The following is a 24,089-nucleotide window of genomic DNA, read 5'->3' on the forward strand; positions in this document are numbered from 1 at the left end:
ACCGTGCTCTTGAATATTGAATATCGAGCTCGAAAGGTAATTATCCAGCAAAATTTCCACGTCGCCGTATGTCCTATAATCGGAGACGAAAGAAGGATCCCGCGGCACCAGAATAAAGCATATGCCACTTGTTCATGCGCCCCAATAATCGATACGCGGCTAAATAACTGAATAGAGGGACTCTTTTTCATCGCCTGCATATATAGGTACGCGTGGAGAGCGCGTTTAAATATAAACCACCGGGTAATATTGCACCCATCTCCTAAAAATCCCATCGCGGTTACATCCAAATAGAAGCGCATCAATTTCGGGTCTAACAGAAAATTCTACCTAACGAACCTCGAACTACCCAGTGCACATCTAAATATACCCGTGTACAAATAAACAGGTCCAAAGAGTTCTCCAAGAAGACGAGGAAAAAGAATTTTAAAAGCTACCAAAAAATCCTGCCCCGTTTCTCTGCTCGACAAGGTTCGCTCCACAGTTCTTCCGCGTTCCAAATTTTGCTTTTCCGCTTCGCCGTCTGACTACGACCCCTCTCCTCGCGCCCCCTCCCCCCGCCGCGCCATTGTTGCCCACGGTTTATCGTTACAGGGATACCTTCCGCCTGGAATTATTTTTTTCTTTCCGCGCACACCAAAGCCACTCGACGGGCACGTAACGACCGATAAACAGGAGGGTCTGCGAAGACCGCGCGCGCGGAGAGTACTCGAAAAATCAGGGAACGTTACCCCGCCGGAGTTTCGGCGTGGAAACGATCTTGCCGAGGGAGCGGGAAGAAAAGAGGAACAGAAACGCATTGACCAGGAAGCACTGTAGCACCGGTTATTTGCCACTTCATTTCGCCTGATGCAACGTGCTTTTCGATCGGTTCAACGGCACGCCGCGCCGTCGAAGAAGAGTAGTTTCTATCTGGGAAGCCGGCTATCGATATTGGAAAATACGTTCTCGGCCAACAGCCACCGTTGTCGGGCGATACGCGTAGGAGTAGCTCTTGATTCGCGAGTTACCCCCCACGGAATTCTTCATGCGCGTACGGACTCGCTACGTATTAGGGGGATAGGAAATTAACCCCGGTCTGTTCGACGCAACCGAGGGTAGGGGTGTTGGATTTTCCTCTCCATCATCATCTGTTGCTCCGCGTCGAGGATTATAACTTCGTGGGCTCGATGGAGAAGTGTGGGATCTTGTATCATTGTGCGCTTGTTAGCTTGTCAGAGGATGTTGCTGGATTTCCGTCGCGGATCAATTGGATCACTCTTCCTGCTGGCTATTTGGCCGAGGATTCTGGGCTTATGATAGCTCGGCAATGGAGAGTTGAATTTTCTTTGCGAATTGTATGGTTGGAAGAGCCTTCGGTAGGTAGGTACTTCTGTTTGTAGAATTTTATAAAATTAGACTTCATCGGAAGGGCTGCGTTCAGTTTCTCGTTTGGTTAAGTTCCAGCTGTTCTCTGTTACCCCAGCGAAATCAACAGGATAAGAATTCGTCCTCGAATCGTCCAAATATGGAGAAGTTGTTAAAATGATTCCCAGCGAAAGCTAATTTGCGAAGGCGGAAAGGGTAGGGAGTACAGTGGGAATTCGGGGAGGGGAAAGGAGCAGAAGGAGCAACGGGAGACGCGATACCAGGCGCAGAAGAAATTAGGGAAGGTGGAAGAAGCTCCCGTTTAAGTGGCGAAAGAACGCGGGGCGCAGGGAATGGGAAACACCGCCTGGCGATGCTGTTATCGCGGTGGACAGCGAGGGGAAATATGGCGCCTATTATTCCTTGAATACCTTTGCCTCGCCGCGTAATTTCTGCCGAGAGAATGCTGCACTACCTTCGTTTCTTTCCCCCAAGTGGATAGAGGTCAGAACATTCGTCTACGTTCGTTTTTTATCTGTTGAAATTGTCGGTTGTCTCCAGCGTGTAGATTAAGGGAAGTCGGTGGTGGAAAAAGCGGCGAGAAGCTGGAGAGCGAATGGAGAGAGAGAGAGAGCGAGAGGAATCTTTATTCTTCCACCGCGGTGTCCTTGCGAGGGCCGTTGCGCGTATTTTTTTGCCCGGTGGGTATGTATCGCGGAGACCTTCCGTTATCGATACCGTCTGTCCGCTTCTCGTCGAGGAATTAGGGCTGCAACGTGATAAATTCGCGCCAAAGGCTGGACTGAGTTCCGAAAAAAGGAGCAAAGTCGTTTGTCCAGGGAAATTATATTCATTTAATATGCATGCGTAGCGTAGCGTTTAGAAATAGGGAAGCACTTGGGTGCGTGCAACTGCGGTGGGTCGAAGCAAAGCAGATCCACCTAAATTTCGCAAATCTCCCGTACAATTCATTATCACGCGAAACTGTTGCTCCACAGCTGCACACAACGAAACCATTAACCCAGCACCCCTCCCCCGAGCCGCGCGAGGCAAATATTTCACCAGCAATATCCGCAGTAAAAACAGCCCTTCCCATCAATCGCGACCTTTAATCCAAAAAAAAACACAGGGAAAAAAAACGAACTGACAAAAAATAACGAAAACAGCAGAGGGGAATATAGGAACAAGAGAAAGCCGAATAAAAGATGCGTCGCAAATTGGCCCAGACTAGACGCGAACGTGGATGAAGCAATTCGCATTCCTTCCACCCGGAAGCCTGCCACCCTCTCGTTATTCCGTTTCCCCTGTCCCCATCCCTTTCCGCGTGCAACGAAATTGAACGTGATTTCGTGCGCGCGCGCGGAGAAACGCCTATTTTACATTTTCTAGAACAGTGAGCCGGAAGTCCAGCAATATCGTTGGATCGTTGGGATTGCAGCGGCAGCGACGTCGACGACGGGACCAGAGGGGGGTTGGGGCGGCTGGTGGATTCGCGCGTTGAGTTTCAAGGGTGAGGGGCGGGTTGGAGGACGCGCGAAGAATGGATGCGGGACAGCAGAGGGAGGAGAGTTGTTTCAGGGTTTAGTGATAATTGAATGAGCGAATGCTGTATCGTCGCGGGATTTCGAACGGTATTGAGTGTACCAAGTGTGTCTGAAAAGTTCCCTGGCCTGTGTGAGCGCGGCAACGCCACCGTGCAGAAGCGTGCAGGGGGCGAATACGTTCGTCCACGGGGGAAGAAAGGATCTTCCGACTTGCACCCCGAACACCGCGGAGAAAACTAATTATTTCCCGTCTGGCAAGAGTCGCCGGGCTCTCATCCCCCTCGACCGAGAGCTTTCGTCCTCCTCCTGTTTTTCGGAGGGGGGCGGGGATGGCGTGGGCTAGGTCTGGGATGAGTGTTTGTCGGGGACGATTGATTCGTTTCGTTACGAATCGATCGGCCGTTAGCTCGGTCGCGCTGGGGAATTGAATTTGTCCGCGAGTCGAGTTAGTGCGGCGGGTGCGCCGTGCCGCCCCGCTGAAGCTTCTCTGCAGCGTTTAATTGGTCGAAACTTTGACAGCGTTTTACGAAGAAACGCTTCGATTGTAACGGTCGCTTTTTTTCCCCCAAGCGTTTAATCCCCTCGGCGAGTCAGGTACACAGAAAGGAGCAGGAAGTTGACTCTGAGTTTCAAGCTTCTCTAACTGGCCTCCAGCGACCCAGACGCGATTAGATTCCTCCCTTGGAAACACCACAGCGGCCGGCGGCGTTTCTCGTATTTTTCCGCGGCTCGACCTCGCCTCATCCCCCGTTAATAGGCGCGAGAGTGTGTCCTAAATAATGCAAAGTGTCCCTGAATAATGCATACGGCCCCGTGCACTCAGGGGCACGCGAACGACGCAAGTAACGCATTAACGGGCAGCGTTAGCACGTGGCCTGGACGCGAAACCGTGTAGAACAACGGCAAAACGCTTTTCGCGAAACTAGGCCGCGAGAACTTCCCCCTCCCCCCTCCCCCCAGTTTTCCGCTTCTTCTCCGCGGAGGAACGCCGGGCCGCGCGGGTAAAAGCGAGCAGCTGGTAAACGCCGTATTTCCGCCCTCCTCGACTCTCCCTGTGAAATAAGACGATTGTCAGGCAATAACTTTGTTTTAGGGGAGGGGGGCAAGGGCCCGCATTTTTGAACCGGAGACGAAAGTTCAGCGTGTAGGTTCGCGTCTTTCACCTTTCGCGCCCTCTTTCGTCGTTCTTTCGTGAAAAGTTCGCCGGTGATCGTAAAAACGGTCGAGAAATGTTTGGACGATGTTGTATGGAACTGTGCTCTCCTTTTTATTCGCAGGAAGACGGGACTGTCTGAACGGAGGGAAAGAGTTGTTGCGCGAGGATTCCTGCCGCAAGGTCCGATGTAAAGAACCGAATAACTACTCGCCAAGATAGGGTGAGTTTCTCACGAGCCGATGTAATTAATATTAGAACTGCGTAGAAGCTGCCATTCGCGTGACAAAGGAGTCTAAAGTAGCTCAGAGGTCGTATTAGCTGTATTCGTATCAAGATCCTGAATCGAGCTCGAAATGGAAGAGCTGCTGGGTTTGAATATTTAAGGGGGCTTTGCGCAAAAATTCAGAACAATAGTTCAAGATACAATAAAACGGCCTGCCAAACCTCAAATTAATTTGTCGAACCGTTTTTGTAGAAAAAATTCACAAAGAATTACCTATTTTTCGGCTCAACAGGGCGCAAACCCCCCTTAAACCACAAGCTCTTCCTGCATCGTAGCTCGTCCTTCCGCTACGGACATCTCGCGGGAGCTGCAAACTTGCAAATCACAACGATTCTCGCGCGGAAAGCGTTTATGGCATTTGTTAATGTTCGTTAAGCGGTGGCACGTGGCCGAGATAATCACCGTCCGCGAATCAGCCCTTCACGAGTCGCCCTCGTCGACGACAGAGAGACAATCCCGCGAATTTCCACCGGCGGATCCTCGTTTTTGTTCACCCTCTCCTTCTCGAATATTTTTCAGCCGCTGCGCAAGCTCCTGTTCCCAAGCCAGCGCTATTATTCTTTATTTATAACCGTGTATACACAAGAATCTTCAGGCAGGAACAATGGGCCACGTCGTCGCGATTGTTTTCCGCACAGTTTCGAATTCAAAAGGACGCTGCTCGACAAAACGAATTCTTCTTTTCTAATTACACTCCCTCGCAGCAGCGGGGCCCTTTTCCAGAGAAATAACTGAACCGTTTAAATATGTGACTCTCCACGTTCCACGCGGAAACGTCGGGCAAACTTTGATGCGCTTAAACCTTAAAGAAACAATCAAGCGATGCATAATCAGGCATATTAGAAAAGCCCTTGAATTAAGGGTCCTTGAAAATTCGCCCTGCCACTTAAATTCATGAATAGGTACATAACGAAGGGGATGGATCATCGTGATTAAAAGCATTACATTTGCACATTGTTCAATCGTCCATCGTCGGGGTAAAAAAATCGCAAAAAGTTCCTTCCGCGAATCTCGCGACTCTGCTCCGGAGGTAGCGCGGTAGCTTTGAAATGATAATTACAGGGACGGGCAGCAGAAATCGCGAGAGGCGGTACATTAATATTTCTCCTGGGAGCTCGTAATCGAATCATCCCGCGCTACAAAATAAATTTCCACGTCTCTGAAATGAGACTGTAAAAACGAACAGGTGGAGCTCTGCAAATGTCCTCGCAGCTCTACGCGCCCTAACAATTTGCCTCTGTGCAAATGTGTGCCGCCTAAGTTTACAATGATTACCGTGAAATACAGGTTCGTTCCGGGAATTCCAGCCCCGGCTATAGCCCGGAAGAATGGGCAGGTTCGATTCTCACTCCGCGCGTAGGTCGACGGCCGGTACAGGGGAATTTATTTCGCAAAGCGCTCTCGGACGGCCGGGAGCGCCGCCATGATCGATCGTCCATCGATCACCGGCCTCCGGAAATGCAGTTAAGGCCTGTCGAAACGCAGACGCGTCTGTCGACATCAAAAGATACGGATACACTGGCCATCGAACGCGGTGGAAAAAAACACGACCGAACGCGTGCATACAGCGAGCGAAGCTTTGAAAAGCGAGCCGCCGGGGATGGGGGTGGAAAAATGCCAGCTGGGGGCTCTGACATTCAGGCATTCAAAACGTCGGACCTTCAGCCTCATTAACACGGCGCCACGTCGAAAAAAAGCAGGCAGGCCTGCGCGGGGTAGCAGCAAGTTTCACTCCTCGGTGAAAAGGGGGCGGGAACGCGAGTAATAAAAATTCTGGAATAAAGAACGCATTCGCCAAGTCGCCGGGCGTTGTGCCTCCGCGGGGTGCTTCCGAGAACTCGTAAGGAGCGAGCGCGTCCACTTTTCTGGGCACAAAGGTGGGCGCTGCTCGTTTCGCCGGGCGAGACGAGTGGATGTGTTGCTGGAATTTGATCGGGGGAAAATTTAGAAGTACGCCTGGGCTTGAATATGCTCGCAGCTCGTAGATAATTCCACGGGGTTATCTCTGCTGTATGGTTTCTTGAAAAGGGATTGGAATTCTTTGTGAAGCTCACCGGGGTTGAAGAAATTTTAGGGAAACTGTTTTATGGATCTGGGGTGGATTTTGTTACCGACTTAAAAAAAAAAGATGGCCATCAAAGTGATTTAATAGGAAATCCTCTCAGCGAGAAAGTAATTTTCCTCCATCTTCCGCGGCAAGAAGTTTTATTAAAAATCGTTCCATTCGATCCGGAAGTTGGAGTAAAAACTGTTGAACCGGTGGGCCAACTGCAAGCACTCGTTATCTCTCGCTGCCCTGTTCGATTTACGCGGTGTTCGTGTAACTTGGTGACGCGATAATGGCCGGGCGAGAATCTTATTAGCGGGAAGACGTGTCGCGGTTTATGCGCCCGGTTCGAGGGACCTTTTATCGGGATTAATGCTAAGCTTTATGTTCGAAAATTTTACGACGGGGCACCTGGGAGAATGGAGATGGTGGAAATGGTAAGATAAAACAGACACCTTTATCATGTTTCACGGGATAATTGAAAGTGTCCTTTACGATTCGCGTTGCCCGCGAAGGGTACCTTCGTGGCTTCTTTCTTAAAAACAGCAAGGAACTCGGGTAATATTATTATAACAGCGAGATACGAATATAAAATGGAGATGCTTTCCGCCGCTCCCTGTGCAGAACTTGATACCTCCTTTCGTTATTTCGCTTTAATAGACAATAAGCTATCAGTGCTCCAGAATATAAATTCCAGCATTTTCTTCGCGCCTTTCTTGTACACTGCAATTGAAGTACCATTGTATGTAAGAGAGCTCCTCCTATTTGCAACGCTAATTCTAACGTTATTATTTCGGAAAACTGTATCACAAGTGACATCATTTCCTCTGAAAAATCGGACCTCTGATCAAGTTTCATTATCTTCGTCCACTGAGAAATGATAATCGTACCATCGAGATTCTAAGTAGCAAATGCATCGTATCATTTGCTAAATACCAGAACGCACAAAGTATCACCCAGCTGGTGCGATATTTCTTTTCCCCTTTGAAAAGGAACCCCTCTACTCGGCCCCACAGAGTCACGAGCTATTAAGATATCCACGACGATCGCGATAATCCGCTTTCAGCGGCCACTTTAATTGGCACTGCGCGCTTTAGCTCCTTCTACATTTAATATCCCTTATCGATGCAGATCCCGACCGACGATACCATCTCCTTCTCAATTACGGTTTTCCATTTTGCTGGCTACCAACCGGCGTGAGGATAATTCCCTATTCGCTGGGAGTTCGACGGGAAATGTCACAAGTCGGCCAAAGGGAAAGGGAAGAGCAAGAATAGGAAGAAGTTGAAGTCGAAGTCGAATGCGTGCGGGGTGGCATTTAACCGACCCAGAGGCGGGGTTCGTTTAGCAGTGCTCTTGAAACTTTCCAATTGGCTTCCACAAGTGGCAGACGACAGTCATTATGTCAACTAATTACACTCGAGGAACGATGCAACTGCGTCCCGTGGAGCACGAGCGAAAGGGAAACGAGATTCGCGATAAAAAAAAAAGAACCGGATAAAGAGAACCAAGTACGCGAAGACGAGCATGATATACCGTCGCGGAAGCTGTGCAGCTCCCGACAAATGAATTCAACAGAATTATCGGCGCAGTGAAAGATATTGACAGACTCCGTTTTCAAACGTGCTCGAAGCTTTGCCGACTTTTTATTGCTCCGTTTCGTCGGCGCGTCATGAAAGTTTTAGCGAGTCATTGTATGCCCCTCGCCCCCGCGCAACACGCTCCAGATTTATTTTATTCGCTGTCCTATCGCGGGTAAATCTCGTTTCGCCTGTTCGCAAATTGTTGTCGGCGGCAGACGAAAAAAAAGGGAGGAAAAAGCAGGATAAATAAAGAAGCAAATAGAACGAAGCTCCGGCAGAATGTTAAAAAAAAAGCACAATCGCGATGAAAGTGAACACACCTTACGAGCACACGGCCGAACGTTCGCAAGGTTTCTTAACAGGTCCGCCTTGTTAGCTGGGGAATTAAAGCGATGTTTTCGAGGCTGTTTCAATGCATTCAAGAACCGACCGAGTGCCCTTGTTCCGCGCGTTTCCCCTTTAACCGCGTCTCCAATTAAAAATTCTGATTGCTCGCGCGCTCTGGCGACATTTTCAACAGGGGTGTTATATTAATCGACGCAATTGCAGCTTCAGAAGATACTGCAGAGATTTGGCTTAATTAGCAGTGGTACGGTTCAATCTACTGTACAAGCAGTTCTCCATAGAATCTTGCACAAAGCAATCGAGGGTTAATGGGGCACTATGAACTACGCGAGGGTGTCTTACTTCCGACCCTCTCGCAGCAGCAAAATCTCCGAAAAAACTGAAGCCTGAATAGCAAGTAGCTGGCGAAGAAAGTAAAGGGGAAATTATCCCAACTGATGGTATTCAACCACAGCCTGTTCCCTCGCGATCCTCACTTTCCCTCTCGACCGCCCCCTCGCCTGCCTACTCGGGGGCTCGCCTCCGGGCTGAGCGTGTCTCATGTATCGCGCGCCTGAATGGCTGTTTCTGAATGACACAATGAGTTTGAATAGTATCCTCCGCTAAACAAGCACCGAGGGCCTCGTCAGGGGCCCCCGCGTCGTACTCTTATCCCAGACGAAAAGACGTCGCTGTCAAAGGGACTCCTATGGGGCATTCGCGGCGAGTACTCCGCCTGATTGTCGGTCACGCATCCTCCGTTTGGTAGGATCAAGGCTGAAGACGCGGGGAAGAGGCGGGAGGGCGACGTAGTTGCATTATGCGAGTAATAATGGACCTACCTGGAAAATTACTCCGGCGGGCGGAGGGGTTACTTTTCTGACCTGCCGGTGGATGGCGAGCTTCTGGGGAACGAGGAACGAGGATTTTCCTCGTCGATTACATTTGTCTCGATTACGAGGCTCAAGGAAAGTTTCCAGAATTGTTGAGTAAAATGTATAGTGTCTTAGAGGAAGGGAAACTTTAAGGAGTTTTAAAAATTGTCATTTTTTAGGATTTATTTTTTAGTAAACGGAATGTCCAACGTAAATAATGTTTTGTCCAATACAATTAATACAGTTATTGGCAGTATAAAAAATCTATTTTAAATTTTTAACAGTTTTTTTTAAAATATATATCGCACTGATGTGAGCGCCTTGAGAAAGCGATGCAGTGCTGGTGCAGGTGATTCCGGGAGAACGACGCGTTTGAAACAAAAAATTCAAAGTGTGTTGTAATCATTATGAGTGTGGTTATCGCGGGAACCAGGATTATTTTTACTGATAAAAAATTAACAAAATGGCGGGGGTTTGGAGTTTATATGTCGATATACGGTGAATTTTTCAATCATTTTGCCTTGTAAAAAGTATGAAATGGTTAATCCAAAAAGGCTTCCGTGGTTCCGGTCATAGTCACTGATGTTCCGAGTAACGTGTAAAAATTTGAGACTGATTGGTCTTATAGTTTTTTTTGCAATCACAAAAAAATGTTGTTTTGAGATAATGGCGTTTCAAGTTTTAAAACAAATTAAAAAAATTCTTTTAAATTTTTTTCGTATAATATAAGAGTAGTTTAATAAATACCAGAAAGATTTATTGCATTATATGTTGTATCTACGGAGAAAAAAATCTTTAAAAACAGCTTAATTATTCAAACCGTCACAGTGGACTGACCCCTTAAGTAAAGTGACGTATTTGTTCCGCTTGCTGTTACCCTGGGATCCCGCTAGCTTCGCTTTAAATTGGGTCAAACTGTGCGTTGGCAGTTTTGAAACGTGTAAAGAGAATTTGGGGATAAATTTTGGATTCTAACCACGTAGGTAATGAGGGTGGAACTTGTTTCTGAAGGGGAGTAATTTGATGGTGATCAGCCGGTTTGATGTATGTTCGTGGTTCTTTGAACCGACTCGCTAATCCTGTTGCACAATCGATTTATTAGCCGGCGAAGTTTGTCCTCGCAAATATTAATTTGTATGGAGAAATTCCGTGGCGTTGTAGCCGCGCAAGTCACAAAGACTGTTTTCCAGTTATTTAGCTTACTGTTGCAAATATTAATTATTATTTTTATCGATATATTTACCATTGTTCAGTTCTACGTTATGAAAACGCGCGCTTTGGCACGGGATACGTGGCAGCTGTTGATTTTTGGGATATAAATACTGTTGCCTCTCCTCTGGATTCTATGGAATTGACTAATTTGAAAATTTCGCATTGTTCAAACTTATCCTCGCGAGAGCTGTTCACGTTAAAAATTGTTTAATTTTCTATGTATCGTTTTTCGCTACTCCAACCCTCCGAATAAACAGCCGAGGAATTTCAACATTATTAAACTCCTTCTGTCATGATTTATTAGAAGCTTTCACCGCGAAAGGAATTCCGATTATTATCATACCTTTTCAGCTATAAAAAATTATACTTTTCCGATCCTTAGTAGATTTATCAGACCTTCCAAATTTCCTCCCCTTGTAACTTGAGAAACCATACCCCAAACATCCTCCTTTTCCAAACCCTTAGTCTTAATCTAACCGTCTACCCATAAAATTTTTAAACAAATTGTCTACTATACTTTCACCAACCCCTTAGCTTCCAACAGATTCCATTAGCACGTAAAATCTCAGCAAACTACAGATCAAACCATCTCACCGCCGAGCCTCCATTTCACATCGAGTCACTGCCGGTTCTACGTGGAAATTCCTGTCGAGAGCAATTCTCCCTAGCTGCGAGGCGAATATTCCGCGGAAGCTTGTTACGTCACTTGAAATTCTTTAATTATACTCGTCCCACATGCAGCCGCGAGCGACGGTGCCGGGGGAACTTTATTGTAATCGGTTACTTTCTCGAGACGTTCGTCTCGCGGCGTATTTCCATAGAATTTCGCGGAACGCCCCCAACCCTCTTTGAGGGCTAAAGAGTACGCTTGCGGCTGGAAAGGCTGTTAACTGCTTAGCAGCGCCTCTAAGGGTGAAACCCGCCCGCTCTTTGCGTCGTAATAATTGCGGATAATTGCGCATAATTTTACGCGTTTAAGGGCGGCAGTGGGTGGGACGGCTGAAATGCAAATCGCGATAATAAAACACTTCGATGGCGGAGCACACGTGCACAAACACGGCAACTGCTTATCGTTGTATACAAGACGGTGAAGTTCGGCAGAACTAATGGCGACGAAACGGAAGCTCGGCGCTATAGAAAATACAGAGAGGTGTTTTCAACCCTTCACACCGCTGGATTAGCATAATCGTGTGTGGCTCCTCCTGCTTCGCTTCTCGTCTGCACGAAACACAAATGCGCTTGATGCGATTCGCTAGCTTTCGGTATAATTTGCGTTAAACATGCTGCTCGCAAAATATTGTAGACTTTTTGGTGCGTAGGTTCCAGGGGTTGCTCTTTTGTCTCGTTACGTGCACTACCAACAGACTTAATCGTCTATTCGAGCAACTCGAGTAGACTCTGCGAACTTATCATCTCTTTTTGAAAGTTCTTTTAGAAAAGTGACTCGATAATTGAGCGAAGGGTGCAACCAAGGGGCAGATAATTACTGGATGTAAGCGTTAATAATGTTTCTTCAGGCCAACCAACCGCTTCCCAATCCACCCCTTCTAGAAAAATCAGAAAACTGTTAATGATCCACCCAGTAATTGGAATTTTGTAAATTTTTTTTTGTCTTTCCGCGTTGTCAAGCTTCTTCGATAATTTAGCTAAATCCTTCCCCTGTTACCCTTGTAATAACGGTGCTCCGGAGTAGCCAGCAACTGACGTTCGAGGAGCATCGTCGGATCTAGACATCATCTCGCTGAAAAGTTGTAATAACAACCTGTCGCGTTCCGTGTCACACGCGATTCATCTTCATCAGCGACAGGAGGGTGGGGGTGCTTCCGGTACACCGCGATTATGGAAGTTACAGCGTGCAATCAATTTTTTAAGTCCCCCTGTCTCCACGCTACACGGCGGTTTATCTTTTCCTCAAGCTTCAACCATTTTACGCTCTTATCGCTCATTATCCCAAATACAATACACTTGCTCGACGTCACTTAACACCTCTTAATCCCAACCTCCATTAATTCCACTTTCTCGTTCTATTCCAAAAGTCTTCTATTTACAAATTACACATCACCAGTCCCTTTACACTTCAATTTTAACCCCAAAAGAAGCTGAAAATAATAAACGTCTACTAAGATCGATGATAAGGTGGGAAACTAAGGGACTTTTCCTCCCCATTTTCTACGATCAACTCGGAAGAAACGATGACCCAGTTGGCGAAAGGGGAATAAAGCAAGGATGAAGACGCGGGAAAAGAGAAGCATCGAGTAAATAATACGGGAAGACAAGTCGGTCCAGAACGACCGGTTACTTTTCCAGTAGGCAGACTTGCCCGCGCGCCCCTAGAAAGGGGCACACGAAACGGAGACAAAGGTAAATTCATCACGCGCTATATTTCCGATGCGACATTAACGTCGTCGCGCGCAGAATAATGGAGATCATAACGACGGCTCCAGGGGCCCGCGGCTGGATTTATAGTTTCCACTTAGCTTCGCGGCTACGGCGAATTATAATATTAATTGGCGCGACCCAGATTTCGATTGTTAAACAGCAAACGAGCACCAACTTCCGCAGCCCCGACGCTGCGCGCCGTCGGGCAGGTATGTTTGACGTTAGCACAGGCGAAGCATGTACTTTCTGGCGAGATTCGTCGATGTCCATTCAAGACGAAACCACCCCCGTGTAGTTTCCCCTCGCCGCGCCATGTTATTTTAATTTCCACCCACACATCCATTTTATCCAGCCCCCCTGAAACTATACGACAGAACTATGTGCAATAGGGTGGCCCTTATTTTCGACTTCTGAATTTTCTTCGGGGCACCCTTCGGAATAGTTCCAAATAATTAAAAAAAAATCCGTGTAAAGTTTGAGCTCGATCGGATAACGGGAAAGGGTGCCCTGGGTCCTTAAAAATTTAAATCATTTTTTAACAGCTCGCAAAGTTGATTTTATATAATATCCTCCAAGTTATAATATCCTCCGAGATTTATGTGAATTAAATTGCTGGGCAAAACGGCGTCTATGTCTAGCGCGTAATCAAACTATTTAAGGGTTAACACCTTACACCGCGTCTGTTTCCGGGCAGCGGTTCCGAGACACGGCACGCAACAGGAAAGGGGGAAAAAGGGAATAACCAAGTGGATATCAGATTTGATTAGCATGCAGGCAGAAAATGCATTTGCACGGATCCTCGACGGGGAATAATTTGTCCCTTCTCTTCCGCGAGCTTTCTACACGCGGCGAATGCATGGCGGAGAGGAGGTCGTGCCTACCCGTTCGTGCGTTACCACTCGGGGATCATGAATTTTTATAAAGCCTGATAAGCACGAGCGGGAAGCTTGTTCCGTGCGCGTTCCCTTTATCTGGCCCGAGTTTAATAAGGCAGTCACGGAATTCATGAAAATTTCTTTTCGAGGGAAGACGTCGGGAGTCCATCGCGCGTTTGTACCCGTCGTCTTCCAAGATAGTGCACACGCGTGACTTCCATCCCTCTCTCTATGGAAGCAACCCCCTGCTCGAACTTGAATAATGGAGGATACCGAGGGCGGTCTATCGAAAGGGCGACGGGGGACGAAAAAAATCTGGCTGTTTCGGTGGTCGTTGTTTCTTGAATTTTTTGGAACTTTAAGCAATCTGAAATTCTGAAATTGAAGGATTTTTAAAGTATGTACCTAGTCTGGAAGTTACAAAAGTCTTGACTCGCGAGGTTGGTTAATTTTAGAATTTCTCAGTTTTTACAGTTGGATTCCTTACGTATCACGGTTTCCAAGTGCTACCTGAACAGTCGAGAATTCCAATGTAGCAAGTCAAACACGTGGAATGTACAAAATGGAACGCTGTAAAGGAAAGTTCATGCTTTAAATATAAATTGGAAAGACAGCAGAGGCGAGGGGTGCAGGACCTGAAAGGTTAATGCGGTAGAAGAAGTGGCTGACGTCCGAGTTTAATGTAGAAGGGAGTAGACAAATACAACGGTTTAATATAGCCGAGGAAAGATTCAAAATCTCGATTTAATATGATAGGGGGAGCGAAGGAACTTTAGGTCAGAAAATCCCCAAGTTTAATACAAGAAGACAGGGATACCAGATCCGAATATTAATCTTGTAAAAGATAGGGGAACGAAGAGGAAAATCCAATGGCTTAGTGTAACCGGGCAACTATTTACTAAAAACGTAAATCTCATCGAGTGTAACGTAGCGACTGGAAATGCAAAAGCTCGCCGCATCACAGGACCTTAAAATTCGACTTTCAAAGTCAATTATTCCACAGCATTTTACTAAGTTTTCTCCAATTTTCCCGTACCTCTTCTCGAGCTTTCGACTTTTTAACGACTATTTACGAATCATTTAGCAACCTTCCATTGAACTTCCACTTGCATCGTAACACATAAAATCGGTATACAGCATCGGTTCATCGACAATCTTCCCAACAGCACACTCAGCAATATTGCTCGAATTTATTTGCTACACTCTTCATCCTGCTCGACGATCTCCACCACTCTCCCCCGGAGCCCTTTCCAATTTCTAAATTGTCCCCTTCCTCGGGAAAAGCTCTTTCGATTCCAGTCGCATCGGGAACGCTCGGCGAGCAAAATTAATTTTTCCCACTGTCTCCTTGCTTTTCACTTCGCCCCCGAGCAGGGGCGCCATTCAATCGTCGACGTGCACTCGAATCTCGTTGAAAGGCGGCCACCAAAGTCCACCGAAAGTCTATCAGGAGCTACAAAATGGCGGGCCTTGGTGCGTGAAACGGGGAATTCTCGGGGATACGAAGGGTTTCGTTAGTCAACGTCCACCCCCGACCCCCAAACCCCTCTGCGCCTTAATTTATCGCGGGACGTTACTCTTCGCGCCACTTCCTCCCCCCCTGGCGCCCTCGTACCTGTAACTTTTCTGCCCGAATGCGCCTCGTCGTTGCTCCACGTAGAACGAATCTATCGAGGGGGTAGTTCTCGCGAGGATCGCTCCGACGCCCACCCTTTTGGGGCGATTAAAGCAAATAACAGTCGTTCGCGCGGTACCATTGAAAATAAGGAGGAGCGATTCGATTCCTGCGCCCGTTAAACCATAAAGTATCCAGGTGCACGCGCGTAGTATACACCGCGCCGGTCTTCGAAGTCGATCGTCCCGAAGCTTCGCGCGAACCTTTCTCCCCAGATTTTTCACTTTTACACGGGGGAAGTCACTCGTTCGCTCGTGCCGTACATCAGACTTCCACGAATATAGCAGTGCAGACTATTCCGTGACTGGAAGCTCACTTGCTCGCCGGCTCAGTCGCCGGGACGCCCAGCGAGAACCGTCGAGGAGCAGTTCGTTTCCAGTAAAACGAGAATCACTCAATGTTGGAGCGTCGTGGAGCTTGGAGAACTACCCCCCTCCCCGTATCGCGGCGCAGCCAGCTGCCGAGGCCATCGATTTCTCACAAATATTCCGTATCGTTTATTACGGGATAAGGTAGTCCGACGGAATTCCGTGTCGATAATTCAGGCCCCCGGGGCTATCGTTCCGTTCACGGCGAGGCGTGGGCGAAAGTGAACAATGGGTCGGGGAACGGAAGAATACCTGTAACGGGAAGAAATGGCGGGGAAACGGTGGTCGAGGGAGATTGCTCGAGGTGGAGGAAGTGTGCGTAACGCGAATGTTCGAAAGTCGCAGCGGGTCGTGACTGAACAGAACGCGAGGAAGCGTAGGGGAGACCGGGGCTAAAAGTTCCGGGGGTAAGTTGTTCCGACGGCTCTATCTTCGAAATAAAAAGAGCGTTGTACTTTAAATTATTTTTTCCGCGTAAGTTGATCACGCCACTCTGTCGCCCACTATAATAGCGTCCGCGACAGCGATTCGTGTGGTTGTAAGCAAGGACCTATTAGTCGCGTACCAGATAAGTAAAAATTTTTCTATCATTACTTTTTGGTCTATTTCAATTATTTAACGTCGATATTATAGATTGAATCGTTCTTATGGATCAAATGACATTTAAGAACATGGTGTAATAGTGTTTATCGTTTGAATACATGTATAAGCAGAATATTCTTTGAAATTGCTACATGTGTCGGTAGGGGCTAGTTGTTACCGTGACTTGGGGCACGTTGTTACCGTAAAAACTTGCCCCGCCGTAAATAGGTCTGTGTAGATAGCACCCCCAAATTCGATTTTTTAAAAAAACTCAACGGCATTCGTTTGTTCATCGTATGCCCACGTTTGTCCATAAAAAATTTTCGTTTGCCCAGAATTTAAATAAAAAATAAAAACCGCGAAAGAATGGGTATAGATGAAGCGATCGGGTTAAAGTTCGATTATTCTCGAAAATATTATCAAAATCGTTCTTTCAACGGTGCAGTTCGCTAGTTTAGATGTAGAAGAGATTTGCCCATGCATTAATTTCGTATGCCCACCCTCCAGAATCGAATTATTAATAAAGATAGCCAAGAAGTGCGGTACCCGTTGAAGCGATCGCGTTAAAGTTCGATTATTCTCGAAAATATTATCAAAATCGTTCTTTCAACGGTGCAGTTCGCTAGTTTAGATGTAGAAGAGATTTGCCCATGCATTAATTTCGTATGCCCACCCTCCAGAATCGAATTATTAATAAAGATAGCCAAGAAGTGCGTCGTTGGAAAGAATTCGAGACTATCGCAGACATCTGTTTACGTTTCGGCAGTGGCACTCGGCGCTGCTACCCTTTAGGGTATCAACACTGCGTGTCGTCATCGAACGTGCCGAAACGTAAACAGATGTCTGCGATACCCTCGAATTCCTTCCAACGACGCACGAAAGTCAGTCGGTCTACAGAGTTCGGACGCAACTCTTACAAGACCGTGCATTCATTTACGGTTTGTGAAGTAACTGTGAGATTATATTATTTTCCGTTGTGCGATATCATTGCGGTAATTAGTGAAAAATGACTAGAAAACCACTCTGGTGATATTCTGCACATGCTGCAGATGTGTGAAAAGTGTGAAGTGTTCGATGAGCGATACAAATTTAAGTGTCGTTCCAATAAAGTGAGAAAGAAGTGTGTGCAACATTTTTTGGATAACATGTCACCAAACACCTTCAACCTTTACGGTAAGTAGAATTGATTTTGATAATTCATTGGGGAAAAACGAACGGAAAGGTATTCGGTTCAACGGGTACCGCACTTCTTGGCTATCTTTATTAATAATTCGATTCTGGAGGGTGGGCATACGAAATTAATGGATGGGCAAATCTCTTCTACATCTGGACAAACGATATGCATCGTTGAAAGAACGATTTTGATAATATTTTCCAGAAAAATCGAACTTTAACGCGATCGCTTTAACGGGTACCGCACTTCTTGGCTATCTTCATTAATAATTCGATTCTGAAGGGTGGGCATACGAAATTAATGGATGGGCAAATCTCTTCTACATCTAAACTAACGAATTGCACTGTTGAAAGAACGATTTTGATAATATTTTCGAGAATAATCGAACTTTAACGCGATCGCTTCATCTATACCCATGTTTTCGCGGTTTTTATTTTTTATTTAAATTCTGGAGGGTGGGCAAATGAAATCTGAGAGTGGGCAAGCAAACGTGGCCAGATCGGGTATATTCGTATCCTTCTTTTAAAAAATTGAAATGAATTCATCGTGAGTGATGAAGACAAATTTTTTATTTTGTTCATAACTTTTTTTGGAGGGTGGGCAAAAAAAAATTTTTTATGGGCAAACGTGGGCAAACGATGGACAAACGAATGCCGTTGAGTTTTTCCAAAAATTTGAATTTGGGGGTGCTATCGTCACAGACCTACCGCAAATGTATAAATTGTTTCCGCTGTGCTTTAAGATGCGAACATATGAATGAAAGGCGGAAAGGGACACGACTTCGATCGAAGTTATGCGTAAAGATAAATAAAAACTGTCGCTTTTGGTTTTCTTTTAAAGATAATACATTTTTGTTGGTCCGAACCTTCATAAATAACCATTATTAATAAAATTCTGCTTTATTTCATTAGAAAGTGAAATATTTCATTAAAAGGCAACTCTTATATCATAGTAACAACTTACCCCAATGCGATAACAACTTGCCCCATATAGGGGTAAGAAGTTCCGCTTCGATCAGCCACAAATAAATTACTTTCTATGGGAAACCTATTACAATATATTAAACACAAGCATAAAATCAGAAGATATGATAAATTTAACAAGAAATTAGTCAATAGTGAAGAGAATAACTACATTATTTTCCAGTCATTTTTATGGTTTATCGAAATCGGAACTTTTAGCCCCGGCCTCCCCTATCCGTTTGTCGGGCGTTCGCTTAAGCGCCGCTGTTGGCGACGAATTCCCGGAGCAACGGCAACGACGATGAAGAGTTTCGAGGAGACGATCGAGGGCTTCTTATATTTACTCTGCGGAGTGTTTGAACTACAGCGCCACTGCAGTAGAGAAAGGGAAGGGAGGTAGAAAGGGATGCTGAAAGGGTGGATTGTTCATTGTTGTTTCGTTCATTCTTCTGCCAGGGTGTATTTGATAAAATTTCATTGATCTTCATTTATATAATGGACGATATTGACGTAGGTCGTCTGCGAGTAATTGTGTCGCACACGATTCTTCCAGGTGAGTTTTCACGTCCGCTGTTTCAGGTCTGCCTTTCCAACGAACTTCTTCTCAGGCACACCGCTTCAGCCGTTTCACACGAGCGCAAACACTTTAAATCCACCCTCTGACGTAATCCAAAGCTAATTGAGGGTGCTAGGTTAAAGGCGTTCTGGGTTAAATATTCCTGCGATATAGAAGACAGTACACTGTGAGCTCCCCTTTCATGCCCTCATTCTCGATCAACAACGGAGAGGCGAGGCTGAATCATTAAAACCACCACGTTGCCGCGAGTGCGGAGGATATTTAAAGTTGAAGGCTTGGGAGACACCGCGTTAACCAGCCAGGAAGCCGTTGAATTATTCCGGCATGTACGTTCCCAGTGAAAAATCGGTCCAATGTGGATTCATTTTGGGACGCCTAAGCAGCCTTTCAGTGGCTTTAATGGCGAGCCGGCGGGAAACGGCAGCCGTGGACAATGCCTGTTTTGTGGGTAATCGCGTAACGAGCCGTAATTAGATATTTCCAGCGATCTCTATTTGGGGATCGCGCTAAAGGAGGCCATTAATAACGCAGATCTGGCGTGGGGATAATCTCCGTGCGGAATTGGAGGATCGCAAGGGGGATGAAACGCACCGAGTAGTCGCCCTTCAGAGATTCAACCGTGCCGCGCCCCATTTCAGACAAATGGTTCCGCGCTAATAGAGATCCAGCCAGATTCATCGCGCAGGCTACGCGTAGCTTTGATCGAGAATACAGAAATCGGTCCCCACTGATACCGTTATGGCTGTCAACCGCTGCGCGTATTACACGGCGCGCCGCGCGACGGAAATGCCGCATCTTTGAGACACGTGCTCCCGCAGCGCCACGCTACCCTGCGCCGCGTTTGGAATTATGGTATCACATGCGATAATCATGAAGTTCCAGCAAGCCTTGGCGCAGAAACCTGCAATATTACGAATCAAACTTCTGCGAGGATTTACAACGTCGCCTGGGGACTAGGCGTGGAGGAGATTCGGTGGTCGTTGAATTAGACATGGGGAATTGTGTTCCACTGCTGTACCTTTATTGCGTGTATCCATCTCTGCACTCAGTTTTAAGTCTATTGCTCTGACTGTTAGGTTTCCTCGCCCATTCGTCCCTGAATTTAGTTTGTCCTTCGTGGTGTAACGAAGTCGTTATTATTATTATTTTATACCGCAAGAGGTACAGTGAATAATGATTGAGTTGCTCCACAGTCATCGATACGCACGCTGTTTATTGGCCAAACCACGTTGGGCTATTACTTCCTGGGTATTGGACCATTGCGCTGGACCATCTTCGAGAAGTTTAGTACCGTGTACGTATGTATTACTCGCATTTACATGCGTACCACATTATCTCGACGTAATACCATATAGCCCGTGCCATATGGCGCGTTATTAGTAGGTACAAGATACGCTCGCGCCACTGAGACTGATTTGCATAGGTAAGATTGCGCCGTTTGTTCCTTATTGCGTACTGCGTCGGCACCCGAGTGTCCAGTATTCTTATTCCGGCTTTCCAACCATTTTGGAGGGGCTTCCCGTTACCCTACATTCTTTATTGAAACGCATTTTCGTGTCATTATTCACCATTGGCCACCCTCCCACTTACCCCATATATGTAACTCTTTCATTCTCTCGCCACTTGAAGAAACAAGAGTTTTATGTCCGCATTATCTTCGGGGCTACCAAGCCCCATAACAACGTCCTCGTTTTACAGTCTGTCCCTCGGACACATTCACCAATAAAAGTCTCGCTTTCCATCTGTGATTTCCATAAAAGTGAAGCGACGACTTTGCTCGTAAAGTTTAAGCCCCGGGCGGGAGCTCGAGAGGATCGATGGGATCGAACGGGGTCTCGCCATCGCGGACGTTTTACGTTTCTGCGAGGTGGACTTGCCCACTCGTCGCGACGTTGGATGCTCGCGATTCGCCAGCAATTAGAGGATCGCGCGGAAGAAGCCGCTCCGAGGGGGCGCGCTTTCCACCGCTTCTTCCGCGGCAACTTCCCCAGACGCTCAACATTTCCTCGCACAAAGAACATCGCTCTACGCCCTGGGATCTTGCTCCGTGCGCGGTTGGAAGTTCAGCTGCCGCGAGCACCTATATTTCTTGCGACTACGCCGGAAGTAATTACTCAAACGTAGCCCCCGCGGCGTGTACGCGCGATGCCCTCGGATTTCCCCCGTCCCGCGGGCTACGTTGGGAAATTTTCTGCGGGCCAACTTTCGCGACTTCCCGGACAGAGTGCTGAAAGTCGGCGATGCAGTCGGGGATCTTCGAGGATCGCTTGCAATTGAACCGTGCGAGGGATGCTCGGAGCAAACAGGACAAAAACATACCTTGCCCGAAGTTCCCTTCCTTCTAAACCAGCGAGTAATCACAGCTCTTCGTTTGTCCACGCAATAAGACAGGAACCCTTGAAAACGACCGGATTTTAATTACCAGTCACCAAAAACGTATCGAATCTCCGAGTCTCATTTCCACCCCCTTTCGTCATCGCCTCGATAACCATCCCTTCACTGTTTCATAGACAGATAGTGTCGGTTTATTCAAGGTCCAACTGACGCGCTGCGCCTCAGAGTTTCCTCTATAGCAGCATTGAAACCAAGCAAGATGGAGTGAGCATTTAATCTCTTTCGAGGAGACCACCTTGCAGGCCACAGGGTGGAGGGAAAGCAGAGTGAGGTCTGAAAGACCACGTCTTAACTCGATGGGATCGCCGTAAGGAATTTTTGCTATTGGGCAGATCATAACGGTCACGAATTATACTGTTTCATAGACACCGTTCGCCATCTATTTCCCTGTGAAATACGGTAAAATAGCCTTCGGTGACTTTGTGTCCTCGGTCCTTTAATAATTCACAATTCGCCAAGGATGCTGAGAGGCAGAATAACCCACAGGTTCCGCGAGCGTCAGTGTAGTACAATCCGGTGACGCAACGTATCATTCTCGTGGCGCGAGAGTTTATTAAGTGTATTAGCACAGTCCTCCCTACCTCTTCTCTCTCTCTCTCTCTCTCTCTCCAGGACCGTTGACCTGGATAGCGCAGGATCTGCACGAGAAGCGCGCGCTATTTAGCGGGCGCATAATAAGCTACGCGCGAGCTTTCCGCCCGGCGCGACACCGAGGCTGTCACGTTCCCGATATTTGTTTCCCTCTAATAAAGTCGTATCCGCGGCGCCATGGAAACCGTGGGATCAGCGGGCAAAGGAGACTCGAAAGATCGGGAAAAGTTTGTCAAGGTGGATGGCCCGTGCGCGGAATTCTCGCGCTGGCGCGGATCGACCTCCCGTTCCACGATCACCTTCAATCATAATTGCCAGGGGAGGGCTTTCATCCCGCGGAAAGGTTTACTCTAACCTCTTAATGGCTGGCGCGTGACGACAAACCCGTCCCTTTATCAGGGGAGCGTAATTTTAAGTTTCCACGGGGATGTTCGGCGCGGAAGTAATTGGAGTCGAGGTGTGTGGAGGAAACTGAGACGTGTCATGCTCCCTGCTTCGATGTGGGCGGCAACGACGGCGGAGGAAAAGTTCAGATGGTTGAGGAACTTGTTCCTCGAGGCTATTAGGTATCTGATTCCCCTCGAAGAAGTATCCCGCCAATGTTATTTTCCTTTACCTTCCATTCGCCCACTGTAAGGAACGGGGCTCTTGAAAATCTGTCTACGTTAAAAAGGGAATTAGATAATGAAACGTTAATAGCACTGTAAGGCGTCTGGGATCCCAGCCGCCATTTCCAGCGGCTCCGCTTCTAATGGCCTGGCCCCTTGAACCAATCGTTAGCGGATAAAGTAGAACGTAACCCCGGGAGGAGGCCGGGGATATCGAGGCAGAATTTCTGCGTCGCTGATTTAAGACGAGCCCGTGCCTTCGCCGTGGCGGCGGGAATTCGAGAAAGCAGCTGGGAAAATGGCACCGCGGCACGAATGTGTCGGAACGCCCGCGCCGTGACAATATATCGGGGACGGGAATTTTTTATGAGATACGGCTACGGACCGAGGGAACCTTTTCCCAGAGAAAATCCGATGGAACCCGATGGTCGCGAATAATACTCTTCGACGGGAAATTACGTCAACGAAATGGGAACACACTGGGTGTTCCCCTGAATGGGATGGTCTCCTTAAAGCAGACGCCTGGAAATGTGAAACGAAGCAAAAAAAGCTCTCTCATACGCACGGTATAGAAATTCTATACTTAACTAGATAAATGATATCGAATTTTGGTATCACCAGTTATAATAGGCTCTGGAAATTTCCTGCAAAGTCACTGGCGGCTTCCTTGGAATACATTTGGGGGTGGTATTTTTGAGTTCATTTAGTGAAATGTCCGTTTTAAGATCGCAATTAGACTTTGATGCCATTTGTCTACTGAAACACTTCATACGCACCTGAAATTGTTGTCGAGGTCTCGCGCTAAAAGCTAGAATTCTGAACGCTTCGTTTCCAAACAAATGCTCCCACTGTTTAAACATTATCGAAATATGGTGAAAGTGCGAGGAGAAGCGATCTCTGTATTTAGGGGAAACAACGGGTTAGTATCGATCCAGTTATTTCGCAAGCTTTCGAGGATCCTCGAGGCGAAGTGGTCTCAGGGCACTTGGGGCGGGGCGCATCGGGAAATATTTTTATAAATGCAGAAATTGTGGAAGCGGGGCGATTAAACGGATCGACAATTCGAGTCCTCCACTTGTATCAGATGCGTCTATTCTATCGATATCTCTATCCCGCGCTAATTGCACGACAGTGTTGAATATTTATGTGCCATCTGTCTTTTCGAACGATAAACAGGAGCCATTGGCGACATCGACGCGGAATAACTGTTTGAAACGCGATAATGATCGAGGACACGGTTATTCAAATACCGAAAATCACAGTTAACGAACGCCCCCCGCATAACCGAGGCAAATTGATACACGCTGTCGAGAATTAAATACATTATTCCGCCGTGAAAAAATCCTGTCATTCGGTCTTGTTTGAAATACTGTGGGTTAATACGATTGATAATTGTCGTTCCTCTGATATTAATGCCCAGGGGATTTCGATAAAACGTCGAACAACATTTCTCCTTTTAAACCTCGTGTAAAGCGCTCTCATATTTCTTGAGTTTAAATCCTCTTCAGAATTCCTGCTGAAATTGTACAGTTT

At 47.0% G+C, this 24,089-nt stretch overlaps 1 protein-coding gene and 1 long non-coding RNA gene across 6 annotated transcripts in view; one reads left to right on the forward strand and one right to left on the reverse strand.

Annotated features, from left to right (window-relative positions):
- The window catches only part of Sns (sticks and stones), a 333,145-nt gene that overhangs the window by 23,931 nt on the left and 285,125 nt on the right, over positions 1 to 24,089 (reverse strand). The window lies entirely within an intron of this gene.
- Positions 1 to 24,089, forward strand: part of LOC143370384 (uncharacterized) — a 183,575-nt gene that overhangs the window by 22,737 nt on the left and 136,749 nt on the right. Inside the window, exon 2 of the long non-coding RNA XR_013085608.1 lies at positions 4,169 to 4,267. This is a non-coding gene — a long non-coding RNA (uncharacterized LOC143370384). The remainder of the gene's footprint in view (positions 1 to 4,168; positions 4,268 to 24,089) is intronic.

Source organism: Andrena cerasifolii, chromosome 6 (genome assembly GCF_050908995.1).
Source record: "Andrena cerasifolii isolate SP2316 chromosome 6, iyAndCera1_principal, whole genome shotgun sequence".
NCBI lineage: Eukaryota > Metazoa > Arthropoda > Insecta > Hymenoptera > Andrenidae > Andrena > Andrena cerasifolii.